Here is a 15354-nt window from a genome sequence, read left to right as displayed (position 1 = left end):
CAAGGTCAGGTATCCTGATAGATAACTGATTACTAGTTACTTTTGTGCATGAATGCATACTGTTTACAGATGAGTGAAAATACTTGAGGTCGGAGTAGAACATTTTGCTTCTAAACAAACTCAAACAAGGAGCTCATGGAAAAAGGCATGTGTAGGTTACAAAAGATAAATTTAAAGAAGGTGTTTCTAGCTATAAACTACTTTCATAAAGTGACCTGAATATCTGTAAGTGCTTAGAGAAATATATCGAGAAAGAGAGCCTAGTAGACATCAAGTTTTCTTCCGGGCTTCTGGATACTGAAGTAACTGGAGAGTCCCCCAGGGTGAAATTAAGAATCAAAAGTGCTGGAGAGCCTCTGGGAACTCTGCAAGGACTGCTAAGAGATCTGACAGACTCTAATAACTGTAATACTTTACACTCCCATTGCACCTTCCATTCAGAGCTCTCCAAGTACCTTAAAACCAGCCATTAGTTAAGGCTCACAGACTTTGCCAGGCGAGGCTCATTAATGCTGTTTTAAAGTTGGGGAACTGATTGCTGGAGTGCAACATTATAAAGCAGTCCCGTTTTCCTTTTCTCACCCTGACCTCCAAGAAATGGACCCTGACTAAGCTGTTTGCTAGGAACTTGAGGTTTGCCAGAAGCCTGATCTTCTGAACTATAGCAGGCAATCTAGAAATTAAAATTCATATTTAATATTGCAAGACCAGTTCTAGAATAAGTCAGATGCAGATAACCAATCTGTCTATGTAAAAACTTTGGCATTTTCTGTAATGCTGAGAAATAGGTCTTCGCAAATGCGGTCCCAAACAAAGATTATGGAGAATAGAACTGGTTGCTTCTGCTCACAGCGGTACAGTTGCTTGAGAAATGTGTTGAATAACATGCTCAATTAGAGGTCCTTTATTCCCCAGTTATACTCCTGTAACACCTGCTACTTATACTCATGTCATGCATCTGGAGTGAAAGATGCCTTCACCGCAGACAAACCATGTATGAATGAGAGCCTAGTTCACTCCAAGCATTCCTCCTGACTCCCAGATGCCCCTACATCCCAAGAGAGAATCTTTCAATAATTTCCCAACCCACAGTGTGCCAGGGAAGCCAGGAGCTATCCTTATGCTATATGAGAACAATTCAGAGGATGCTATAAATACCTACATCTGACACATTGCACAGAAATTTTCTTAACATTTGGCCTTTAACTTTCTGGTACACTATTTGCTCTTTTGCCTCTAATTATGGGAATTTTCTTTACTTTCCTAGTTTGCTCTTTCCTTTAAAAAAAAAAAAAAAAAAAAAAAAAGGTGCTGTGTTGGGCCCAGGCCCAGTCCTAGTTACACATGGGGTCCAGAGGAGATCTGCCTTCTGATCAGGCTATGCCAGGAGATGGTTCATGGTTTTAGAATTGAGTTCTTCCCAGAGGCAGCACCAGGAACCTGAGCAGGTTGCTTCTGCTAGCTATGACAAGAGCTGAGGCCCTGTCAGTGAGAGAGATGAAGATGATCTTTTTTCTAAGTCAGACTGTCTGGCAGCCCCTCATGGGAAGAGACCACAGTCTGACAAGCCAGTCTCCTGCCAGCACTGCGTCATGGTGCTACTCGTGGTCTGTGACTCCCTGGCCTTGGGGCCTGGCCTTCAGACACTGCCATGTGTGGAAGAAAAGCACGAGGACTCTGGCCCACCATCACCATCTGTGTTTGATGAAAACAACTCAGAGGCAAGGCCACCCAGTAAGAGTTGAGCATGGGCACCTCCCTTTCCCTGGCTATCTAATGTTACATGGACCCTCAGCTACCAGGCAGGAGCCTGTATTGGTGAGGATGCAGCTTGGCTAACATGTGTTTCAACCTGAGGAAAGAGGAGGTGGGAGGTGGGTGGGAGAAGAAGCACATTTGGGGGGTGCTGGGTGGAGTATGGGAACTGTCAGCAGCTTCCAGCACTTTCCCACATCACTCCTCCCTGCTGTGTACCACCCACAGGCTGCACGGAGGAGCTTGCTGGCTTAGTGGCAGCTTCCCATGCCCAGAACTGCCACCACTGCATTGCCGCTTGGCTCCCCCCAGCCCCGAGTCCTGTGCACAGCGACAGCAACGATTTCCACTGTACACAGAGCTCCCTGACAGCCCTTACAGGCGTCCATAGCCTGCCGCAGACCTGGCACCAATCCCACACACAGGAGACTGCACAGTGAGCAGTCGCAAGGGATCAGATGAACATCTCTAAGAGAGATTCAGCTTCCCAAGTTTTGAAATATATCACAGGATCACAAAGCCCATCAGTTACTCTTCCTAAGAAGGGAAAATCCAAGTCATGCTCATTGGAGCAGTGTCATAAGGCTCAGATTACTTGGTGCCTGACCTACATTTGTTTAAAAACCTGGATGTCTCTTGAAAAAAAAGACATACTAGTAATGCAGGCAAGGAGGTGAGCCTTTTGGATTCTAGCACATATTGATTTTATCTTCTCACTACATTCTTCAAGCACTTTCTGTTTCATCTCTTCTTTCCTCCTTCCTATTTTCATTTATTATCTATCTATCTGACCATGTCTATGTTAGCTTGCTTTAAGTTTCAGCAGACATACTTTAAACGTTGCCAAATCTTGATGGGGAGAGTTTCATTGTGTACGCTCTACCACAGACTCAGAATTTTTGTGGATCAGAAACTTGGTGGAATATCATATTTGCAAAAGGAGAAAAAAAGAAAAAAAGAGACTGAAGCCTGAATCTTGGTCTTGTTCACATCAGAGAATACAGTGAAATTATTTTTGATTTCTGTGTGTGTAACTGAGATCAGACTTTGGCTGTAGCCATGTATTCTGTCAAAGGCAGAAGACCAGAGTCACCTTCGGGATAATGGTCAATTATAACCATCAGGCTGCCTTTCCTGTGCAGGTGGTGCAACGTCATATCATGTGTTTATTCTCCCCAAGTATCTGACTTACTAGATCTGCAAACTTCCCAGTCTGTATGAGCTGTTCTGTAATGAGGAAGAAATTAATGGTCAAAATCAGCAATGAGCCACAGAGTTCATGTCCAGACTGGACCATTCTAAGAGCTGGGGCTGGGAAGGAAGGTTTGGTTACAAGGTTTCAGCTCATCTAATTAATATGGAGCAGAAATGGATTGAGGGAAGATGTTTGGCACCTGCAAATGTCTGCAGGTGCTCAGCACCGATTTAGGTATGGCCCAGTGTGAGTATTCACCAGTGTAAAAGAAATTGGACTATTCCCCACACATGCATGCAGAATTACAGAGAACAGCAGGAACAGCATTTACAGTATCCTTCTGACCCTGAATTCACCTCATCCTTTTCAGTACATAAACTACTGTAAATATCAGATGTGACATACTGCAGTTTGATGCAAGCCAGTACAAAATTGCACGTGGTTCATTTAAAGAAATACCTCCTCTTCTAGCAACTGGATAGAATCAAAGATGACCGCATTTTCACTGTTTCCTGTGTGCACCTGATATTTGCTTCTACAAGTGCTCAGTTACTACTAGAAACACAGCACATCTTGTGCAGTAATGCCAAAGAGAAGAAAACGTTTGCATTGTACTGAAGCATAGAGATGGTTCATTTTTTCCTGGCAATGCAATTCACCTCTTAATACCTGCAGCAAACCCTAAGCTGAGCATTATTTTAAAGGGTGGTGAGCAATACCTTTGAAGTTAAAAAGCAGCCTTCCCAATCACTGCCTCATTTCCTTCCTGAAGACAGGAATGGAGAAGGTGGTTCCTGTGATGTGTTAGAAGACAGGCAGGGCCAGTGAAGGTCCCCAGAGACTCTGCTTGCAAGAATACAGGTGCAAACTTCTAAAAAAGCTGAGCACATACAGTGAAGACCCCTGAACCTGGCTTTGGAGAAGAACACGCTAGATACTGTATTAGTATCTAGCTAGAAGAAGTAACTGCTAGATATTGGATTAGTGGTAATTCCCAACAGTTCTCCTGTATTCCTTTCCTCTCCAGTGTCTCAGGATGCCAGGAAGAGCAGCTGCAGCTGCTGGAGGCAGGTGTACATTAACCAACTTCACTTCTGAGAGCTGTCACCAGTTTTCAATGGGGAGAATGGCTGGCCTCTGTCTCCACGCCAGAGTCTCCTCTAGGGAGATGACATTTTTCTTACTCACCAGGTGTCCAAAGAACTAACACCCTTCTTGATCTACTGCGTCAAACTTGCCTTGAGGCTGAAACCAGTATGTCGGTTTCAGCTGGTTTTTTTTCTCACCACACACATCAGCCAGGCTCTGTCTCCAACAGTCAGACGCTCTCCACGTGCTCTTGTGATGATTGAGCACTGGAACAGAGCCTTTAGGTCAGGTTTCTTACTTGGAGACAAAAGAAAGGGCTATAAAATTTGAAAGTGATTCCAAAAAAGAACTAGTAAATATTTTAAAATAAAATGCATCCTCTTCCTCAACAACAATGTTGACTATGCGTGACCTAACCAGTAAAAAATACCTTTGAGAACAAAATCTATCCTGTAATTTGGAGATGAATACTTCTAACTTCATCATAAGAGTTCCTGAAGAAAGAACATGTCCACAAATATAATGGGCAATGTCAGGATTTTAGTGATAACCAATTAAATATTTTGCAAAGGATCAACTGAGAAGGAGACCTGAAATTAAGAATACTGAATTACCATTTAGCTTTTGCCAAACACTTGCCCTTTATTTTTGTCCATATCGCAAGCTCTGAATTCCAGTCTCTGTATCTGTGAAATGTTCTAGGAATAATAATACTTAACAAAGTGCAGGTACTATGCAACACTAATGTATTTCATATCTGCAGGGTATATGGAAAACTTTACGTGAGATACTTCTGAATACACAAAAGTATTATTTTTTGTTCTCTACCTCATGCTTAAGAAATATTTTTTTCTTTACAGTCATAGAAATTTTATCCTAAAATCTATATTTTTATTAATCAATCATTACTAAAAGCCAGTAAATATCTAAAAAGAAGATCACCCAACTTCCAGACTTAATAGATATACCCCTGTAAACAAGCTAATCCACAACAGTAGTGTGCCTCTGTGTGTTTGTGTAGGTGTGTCTATTGGGCAAAGAAGGGGAGGAACCAAAGGTTACTTCAGAAACGAAATAAGGAGATGAAATACATATAGTAGGCTTTTGTTTCAGCATCTCTGAGGTTGTTTATTGTATAGTTAACTTACTACATTTTCACTAAGTATGAAATGTGCTCACAATTATGGGTGCAACACAAATGTGTCATTCTTTAAAAGCTGATACATAGTACCAGGAAATGCCACAAGAATGGATTTTATCAAGAACAAGGACTGGGCGAACCTGGCAAGTTGCAAGGTGTCAGTAGCCAAAAGATTATGATTCCCTAGTGGATTAATTTTTACAATACCAACTCCATTTTATTTTTGCTCTGTTGGAATATGAGCTAGATGCCGTTGCTGGGAAGGGATACTGTAGTTTGAAAACAAGGACAGAAGCTCCATGGCAAGCAAAAGACTGTTTCCTGAGACTGAGTTTTGGTTGTTTGGAGCACTCCAGGAGGGTCTGATCTCATTTTCGTCACTAGCGTGCCATGTAACTTTACAGAAATGTAGTACTTCAGTTTCCAAGTGAGATACTGCTACTTAGCTTTCCCAGTGATGTTATTTCACTGTCTCAGGCATGTATGTTAATGAGGGGATTGCAAAAGTTCAGTTTACAGTGCTGCTGTTGTTAGTCACAAAGCATAACAAACTAAAGTCCAACTGCTTTCTAGTGCCACTGAAATGACCTTTTCCATTGTTTAGAGCCTTGAATTTTATCTTTGTATCTGTTGTGCCTTTGTGTAAATCAATCTTTGCAGTAAAAAAACCCTAAAGCTAAAATCCTGACCCTAGAAGCCAGAAAAAAATTGTCATTGATTTTGCTGGAGCCAAAAGATTCTGGGGCATTTACCTGACATAGTTCTTTAGTTGAGTTGTGCTCTATCAGTTCATTATTCTGTGAACATTAAAATAATATTCTGTGTTTCTAGCAGGGAAGTGGCCATCATTTTCTTCTGTGGCATGGAGTTGCAAAACACTCTTGGCTCATTAAACAAAAAAAGTTATGATGTGTTACCAATAAATGCTTAAGTTAAGCAACTCTTTAGATCTGCAAAACAATACCCATAATCTGGGTATTTTTGAAGGCTCACATTCTCCTTTTTCCTGTAGGTCCAGATTTCTTGCCATATCATTTCAATCAGTCTTTAAAAATTGCTGTAATTATCTTACCTCTAAAAGACAATTTATTAACTTGATGGATGGCCTGATGTAAATTTCTTTTGCCTAAGTGAATACTTTATTCCTTTAAGCCACAAATTCAAATCCTAGCAGCATCAATTCACCTCTTCTTTCCGAATCAAATCAGAATTTCATGCCCTTTTCTTTGTTAGAAGATGATGAGTTATATTAATTATTCTCTGGCATTTTATGCAAGAGATTTTTCAGTATCTTTGATCAATCTTCCTTTCTTCTCTTTATTGCTTAACATATTTCATTTGCGTTAGTTTTCTCTCCTTCATAGCAGAGGAATAAAACAACTGGTGATGCTGCACAGCTATAATCCCTAAAGTGCTTTGTAATAAAACACAAACAAAAGAGTCAGTGCTATGTGAAATAAATGTAAAATACTGGTCTGTATTAAAATGATTTTGTGGCACAATAAGAAGCTTCAAAAAGAACATTTTTAAAAGACAAAACAAGAAAAGGGGTGGTGAAAAATTATCTCAGCATTCTCCCAGTGCACCAGTGCCCTGTATGACTCATGCCAGCCTGTAAAATACAGTTCTGATTTCATCCTTTTTATTAGGCTTTTTTATATTCCTAATTTAGCAGCACATATAGGAATTGTATTCATTAAAGGCTTGGAAAAGAATAAAACTTGTTTTCCTTTTATGCTTATACAGTGTTTATGCTGTCTTGGAATGTTTATCCAAAGCACACTTGTTTCCAAAGGGTAATGGCACTTGGTCCTTCCTTCAGTGAAGTGGGCAAACCAAACAGCATCATTTTTTGAGGAGGCAGCATCAACAAAAATAAAAATATAAACATTCTGTGGAAAGTACCTGATTTCACTGTAGAGTCATCCTGACTAAATGTTCCTGTCTTCTGATTTGAATTTATGCCCACTAAGACCTCACTTCTGCAGTGCTCTGTTTGTGTTCAGACACCAGCTCACAATTAAATGTTAGCACAGCAAAAGTCGTAGCATCCTTTTTCTCTATAAGCAGTATTGTGCACCTACATTAGTCTGTCATATTTGAAACACTCCATTTACAGTATATGAATAAAAAGTTTTGTAACTGTGACTAATGTCTGCATTTTGCAAACTTTCAATAATAATTATATGGAAAAATAATTCACGAAAAGAAATTTTTCTTTTCTGCATTTGGAAACCATTTCCAAGATTGCTAGATGAGAATTTATATTGTTGCTATGACCCTCATTTAAGCTAAAAGACATATGCAGTTACCTATACTCCAGCTAGTGCCTTCTCCTTGAGTGGCAATGGCATTTTGTGTGAACAGAATCAGACTTACTGCATAAGACAGTGAGACGGGACAGTAAAACCTGTCCTGCAGCTCCTTTGTGTCAAAGTACTGATACAAAATAACTCTGAAGATGCTGTAGTTTGTGACAGAAGCCCAACCTCTAGTAGTTCAGAATGATAGTCAAGACTTGATATCATCATAGCCTGAATGGACATAAAATAAATGAACCAAAAAAAAGACAAATACATTTTGAGTTTTCTTGCAAAAAAAACCCTTCCTACTCAGTGTTTAATATTTCAGGGTGTGTTTTGTGGTTAAAAAAACCCCAAAACTCACACTTGTCAGAAACAATGGTTTTCCATTTTGAAGCACTTTTAAAAAATGGTAAAACAGGAAAAGATATGACAGGCTGGACTGTCTGACAGCATTCCTTTTTCATGGCAGCTCAATTATCAGAAAATCCACCAAGACATGGGAGCTCCAGATTCAGTCACATCGTCCGCCTGTGGGGATGGAAACAAACAGTTCCCTTTAGTGTATCCCAACCACCGTGCAATACAATACCTGAGAAGGCTGGAAAAGGGTTTGTGAACAGTCTTATTTTAAAGTCTTCCACTTTTTATAAAGCACAAAATAGTTGTTGGAAGACAGAAGTTCTTCCCTCCAAGAGAATGTCAAAGGCATCCATCAATGCAAACAGCATCTGTGTCCTCCTTTGCGAAGGAAGTATTTCATACATGAATAGTCACTATTAAGAGGAGATGAACTTTCTTGTTTGGCTAATCCTTTCTGAGCTGGACACAAATTCAAATAAATTTGCTCCCTGAATAATGTGAAGCTGAACTTGTCAATCATTTCAGGATGAGCTATATCATATTTGAGGGAAAAGGACGGTACTACTCACTTAGTGCCATGCAGCTTAAATTGTGACACTGCAACCATTGACCAAATCTCCAGAATTTGGCTTACTAGCCACTAACATCAGCAGCCAGGCTGCTTGTGCTTACAGGACGCTGGAAAGGCACAACAAACCTTGGAAATGGGGAGTGAACAAAGGACAGAAAAGTACTTTGCATTTTGTTTTTCCTTCTGATTTTGCATGACCTCGAACATAGTTGAAAACCTATGGTTTTCCTTTTTTATTATTAAATTATTAAATATGCGGTGCATATATACAGTGGATGTTTAAAGTATCAAGATCCATCAAGATCCATCTTTTCCTTTGTTTCTTGTGTTCAGGGCTTCAGTAAGTCTCTAATATAAGAGCCGGAACATCAACTTAGTGCTTCTTTCTCTCAACACAAAGGAAACTAATGAGGGTCTTGATTAAGGCCTGCCTGCCAGCCAGCAGAGCCCATGCCTACACCCACGGGCATGGGGGAGCTCAGCTGGTAGGCTGCCTCACACCAGGTGGGCAGCTGCAGACCTGGGTGACAGACACAGAGCACTGACCCTGGAGCAGCCAGGGTGTCAGACAGAGCTGCACTGAGGATCCTGAACCCTCATCAAGCTGGTGGGCATAATGAGCACCTTCACCCTTCCCTCCCCACCAGTGACAGCAGCATCTGACAGAGCCAGAGAAGCCTAGAACTAGTCCTTCTTGTGGCCTCTCATATCTGGTTTTAGGAGGTAAAGGAGCTCAGGGCAAAGGAAAGTCTCAGTGTACTAGCAGGAAGATGTTGCTGTTGTTGCATACGTCCCATACCATCCATCTCCTCTTCTCCTGCTCTCATCCTTTCCACCTTGATCTATGGATCTGTCCCTGTGTTGGCTGCACGGTGGGATTTCTGGTCTGTGCTGGCTCAGAGGCACTAAAACATGGCAAATAATAACAATACAGTGATGTAGTGAGTAACACAAAAAGGAAGTAAAAGCTACTTTAATTTGCCCTGATATAACCAGGCACTGTAGATATTCCACATGCAAGTACCATAATGATTGGCATTAAAAGTATCTCAGTTAGGGTGTAATTTTATATAGTGTATATACTGAAATACCCAGCCAGACCAGGGTGAATTAAGGATATGGTTTTGCCTTTTTAAGTTTAAAAGAGACAATTAACTTTAATTGATATATTTTTCCTTACTTTTGAACATAGCATCTACAGTAAAACAAAAACGCTTATTGTCCTTGTACAACTTCCAAAATCCAAAAGGATCAGTTATATCTGTAGGAAGCAAAACCCCTGCTATTGACACTGTATCCTGCCTGCAGCTTCTTTGGATCTGATACATCTCTGGAGCCATTAGCATTGAGTGCCTTTTATGAGACGTCGTCTCTGACATTATTATCAGACTCTCCAGACATGATATCATGAGAGTGCTGTCAGTGGGGTGCTGTGATACATTATGTCACTGAATTTCTCCATAACATAGTTGAAACTGTCACAAGAAATAGCTTAGTATGGGTGGTATGTGAGTGCACACAGCTTGTGCGCTGGGGGAGTTTAAAGTAGTGAAAAGCATCATTTTGTAGTAAGAACTAAGGGACTTAGTCTGCATTTCTTTTATTGTTGCAATGGCAGCTTCTTTTATCCAAAGAGATTAAAATATGCTTTTAAGTGCTTGCAAAGCCCTGGAATGTGTGGTTTACAACAGTATTAAGAACTGACCCATAATTACAAATAGACGTGGCACTAGTAATTTATTTGGTAAGCTTCTGAAATGCTGACTGTTTCATTCCTTCTTATAGATTGAATTTAGGTTGTACAAAAGCAGGCAAAGCAGAAGGTCATGGTTTCCCCCTGCCTCCCCTTCCCCTGGGAATTCAAACAAAAGTGTGTTATTTCTGGACGCAGTCTGGGTCTGACTGTTTCTTTTCCTTCAGAACCCATGGTACCAAAGCACCCCTGGCTCTGTGTAACCCAAGCTAATGCTGGTCAGTTGTTTTTTATATGATAGTCTTACTGGCAGTGGTTGTCCATTTTATAACAATGGTTTCTGCAGATAAAGCAAGAGGTCAACAAGGTAACTTTAAAAACACCTGGAATGGCTTATAGACAGCACCTTGTTGTACACGTCCTCTCTTGGTAGAAAGCCCTGCCACCTTTGCAAGCATCAGAAAAGTCCAGACACTGATTGCTTTTTCTGTGCCATGTGAAAAGACTTTAGCAGAGACTAGCCAGCAGAGAATGGAGGCCTTTGTCTTTACAGTTCATTTGATGTACTTGCTCAGTCACTCATGTGCGACTGAAATGTACCCATCACCTATGACCGGAGGACTAGCCCTCAAAACAGGGCTTAAAGAGTAAAACTGGGAATTCTGCCGTATATGAATAAACTGATGACTCATTTTGTTGCTATTGTTATAAGATTTACAAGTCAGCTCAAGTCATTTTTTTTTAAAGTAATAAAATTTTCAGTAGTATATCGAACATTAAGAAGTGAAATCCTCTTGGGCTTCCTTTAAATCAAGGTTCATGTAAAACCCATGAAAATTTGTTGCAACAAAAGCAACTTGTAATTTTTCATCAGACTGTTGTTGTCATATAAATGGCATAGATTCTTACATTTAATCAAGCTATGTAAAGAAAAGGAGTGAGAGGGGCTGGCCAACTGTGCTCTCTTGAAAGAACTTAGAAAATGTTACTTTCATAGCATATGTTGACCCACTTACTTCAGCAATGGCATATTCTGAACTGGAATCCCTGAGATTAAGTATTATGGCAATGGCAGAAAATTAAGATGACAAGGCAACCCTGTGTCAAGAAAGCATAATTTGAGAATTCCATGTTCAAGAGTTACATCAGAATTGTTAATGTCAGTCCTAAATAATGAAAGAGATGATTTCATGATTGCCATTTTGGAATGGGGTAGGTACTAGCTAGATCAGTTACTATTATGCTTTTTCACCACTTTCTTCATTATGGTCCTCATAATTTATGAAACGACATTAATTGAAACTCTGACTCTCAAAATATTTTTTTTTTAAGCATAAGAATTTGTCTTTACCAAATATTGTGACAAGAAAAATGGTAATAAAATTGCATGATCTGTTTTAGTTAGTGATTACTATAAGGTTAAAGTGTCATGATGCAGTATGCTAGAAGTAGTAGCTGGAAATGGAAGGTGCTCATAATGCTTATTTAGAGAGTAGCTAGAAGTGTGTCTTCTTACACAGGAGCAAACCCCACTGCCTGTGCCCTAAGCTAGATGGTGATGGGTCTGTTCCAATCTGGAAGTGATTTTAGTAGTGGTAGTCAAGTGCTGTAACTAACTCCGTAGGGTCTGCTGAGAGTTTTGCTGAAAGGCAAACATATTATCTCAGGCCCACTGCCATGCTAAAGCACCATATAGCTTCAGCTATTCAGAGTAACCAGAGCAAGTATTAGTCTCCTTGCAGCCTCTGATACAGGCATGCTCTCGGAGTCAAACTCAGAAATTTAGTCCTAATTTTGCCATTCATTTGGCATTTTTAACTTTAAGAAACTGCAACTATTCCATCACAGATTTTCCCAGGAGTAGGAAAGGACAGAAGCGATTTGAATATTGGAAAGGGTTTACAGAGAATAATTTAGGTTGTAAGTGAGTTCTGGAGGTGGACATGAAGAGTTTTTTAGGCTTCCCAACTCCTACGAAATCACTGTTTTAAGTAATTTGGACATACAGACAGATAGATTAGATATAGATACAGGTATAGATATAGATATAGATGATATAGATATAGATGATATAGATGATATAGATGATATAGATGACATAGATGATATAGATATAGATTAGATATAGATATAGACATATAGATATATAGATATATAGAGATATAGAGATATAGATATAGACATAGACATAGACATAGACATAGACATAGACATAGACACAGATACAGATACAGATACAGATACAGATACAGATATAGATATAGATATAGATATAGATATAGATATAGATATAGATATAGATATAGATATAGATATAGATATAGATATAGATATAGATATAGATATAGATAGATATCTCTATTTTAAGAAGAAGAAGCAGTGGAAAAAGTGGAAAGTTTCACTGAAGCAACCATGTGCTAACCTACATAGGAATAGGAAGACAGTTTACCCTAGCCTCTGGCCAGAGGCACGGTACTGAAAAGACAAATAAAGAGACACATAAATTGGTGAGTACTTCACTCAAAAATTACCAAGCACCTTCAGAAAAGAGTACTCATTTTCATGAATGTGGCAAGAGAATAGTTAATTTACATTTTTCCTCTCTATATTTTTTTAATCTTGTTTTCAGTGATTCTTGGCTTTCTGTCCCTCTCAGTTGAGAGACAGAAGGGTGCTTTTGATGCTGGCAACCACATCATCAGACAGTGTGTAGTACACTTGCAGAAAAGGCAAAGGAAAAGCATGTTTTATTGTTTCTGGTACTTCTTTACCCCTGCTTTATCTCACTTAAATGCTCTAGCCCTCTCTGTGAATACAAAAGAATGGACTGATCGTGTAACTCAAATACCAGCCTGTGACTGTCAAATGCTTATGGCGGTCTTTACAGATGACAATTCACAGGTAAGCTGTTGGCTGTCATATCTTCTTAGAAATCATTTTACATTAGTTACTGCCTGAACAATGGTCATATTCACATAGGGTCTTTAACAGGAAATTCACACCAACAAAAAAGAGCTGAATTTGATGGCTATTTGTTATAAATAAACAATGGAGACCATCCAGCAGCAGCAGCAGAGGAAAGACAAATGTCATCATCTTTTCTTCATGGACATAAAGGAGGTAGCATGACAATCTTTAACAAAAAAATAGATCACATTAAATTTGCAGTTGTAAATGGGGAAGTAACAGGAGAGATTTAAGTTACAAAGAAAACATGTTGTCAAAGACTTCTAGAAGCAAAGAGCTTTAGATTCTGAAATATGGAAGAGCCTTATTCGTTCCAGTTACAGGCATAAAGAAAAACTAGGTGATAGGAACAGAGAATAAACCTGCATGCCTCAGTTCCATGTGCCAAAGGGTAGTACACAAACAGCAATGTGGATATTTTTATCTCTATTGTCCAACCTTGGTCCAAGTTCTTCTATAATATATTTCTTATTTGGTATCTTTTCCTTCATTTTACTGCCCATTTTTCCTGCGGCCTGCTTACTTTGGCTGGCTATCCCTTTAGTCGTCTCAACCTATGAACAGAGAGCCCTTCTTCTCTAGCCTATAATAACCTAGCTGTGACTGAGTATTTCATGGACCTCGCTTTGAGTCAAATTTCATAGAAAACATAGTGAAAGACACAATGAGTGTTTTTTTGGATAATGTTACTGGATATTTTACACTTTCAGAAGACGTGACCACAAAGGACAGGTGAACTTTCCATCATTGTATTTTTGTTTTCCAAAGGCATACCAATTTGCTGTGGTTGTTACAGTTGACCAGAAAGTATGTAAATTTTGCTGTGCTTGCAACACCTTAACACACTCAAGGGTATCAACATTTCAGGAGGGGGAGCTGGGGAAGGAGGTAGTTGTGTTCCTTTTGCTGTTTCTCACCACCCCCAGTAACAATATGTGCAATGCACCCAACCATTAGGGTCTTCAAATATTTCAGCTTATCATAGAGTACAAGTACTTGAGTTTGCTCTTCTTGTGTACAAGAAAAAATTCATTGCAGCAAAAGAAAAGATTGGTCTGATGTTCTGCCCTTTATTTACTACAATTTTTGTTTTTAAAGCAAATGAATTTACTTGCATGCTCAAACATGAGCTGATCTAACTCCTGCCCTACTTTTCAGACTGTGCTAGTCTCCCTGAGCAAAAGTCTTACATGATGAACTTTTGATGAATTGGACTTCCAGGATTATAACTGAGAAAACACTGACTTATAAAGGTGTTCTTTCATGCATAAGAAGAAAGTTTACCCAGCTTGATCCTATTATAGACTCTGTTAGCACAGCTTATACTATTACAATGGCAGTGCTCCCTAATACTTCTGTAGCTAAAAATCCATCAGCATTTCTCCAACATTCATGTCTTTGAACACCTACCTATTCTTTTATCTCTCTTAAACTTCATAAAGATATGTAATTTAAACAATTTGCTTTAGCTAAACAAGGCACATATATATTTATAACTTTAGTTGTGTGAGATTGTAGGCTGTGTTATGTACATTGAAAATGCACAATAACATCAAAAGCCTGTGAAGAAAAAAATAGAGTGGTGATGAACTTATTCCTTGGTTTTAAGAATGACAGCTTAGTGGAATAAATAAGTGTATATTTCCATCAACTATCTGCATTTTTGCCTTACCACATAATGTCCTCCCTAAATCTAAAAAAAGAAACGAGAGCCTAGGCTTATTCCACCCTGAAATACAGCATTGCTTTTAAAACTGTTTGTCTAGCAGAACTGAGGTATCTGATACTTCAGGACTAATCTGCAGTCCAACCCCATTCTTACTAATCTGAACATATCTTGTTATTTTAAACAGTGACAACAGTTTGATTTCAGAAGTATAGAACTATATCAAATAAAAGATTTCCTATTTTAGCAGTTGTTGCACTCTCTGAATCTCTCAAAAAGATCTGAACTTTATGCGTCTGCCTCACAGGACATGCAAGAAGCAAACACAGGTTAAGTGGCAAATGAGTTGACTTTTGCAATATGGAAACATGGCATCTTTCAAGTAAAATCCTGACCCCAGTGAAGCCAGTGGAAAGGTTGTCTTTTTCTTTTCAGTGGAGCCAGAATTACACTCTGCATGGGAGCTTGCAAAACTTTGACAACCCACTTTGAACCCTGTAGATCTTTTAAAAAAAAAAAAAAAAAAAGAGAGAAACACACCGAAAAGGATTGTTTTAACTTAATTGACCCGCTTCTCTTCACCATAGATTTAGTGGCAGTGTGCAGTTTAC

Source organism: Platalea leucorodia (genome assembly GCF_965183815.1).
Source record: "Platalea leucorodia genome assembly, chromosome: Z".
Taxonomy (NCBI): domain Eukaryota; kingdom Metazoa; phylum Chordata; class Aves; order Pelecaniformes; family Threskiornithidae; genus Platalea; species Platalea leucorodia.
This window is presented reverse-complemented; position numbering follows the sequence as displayed.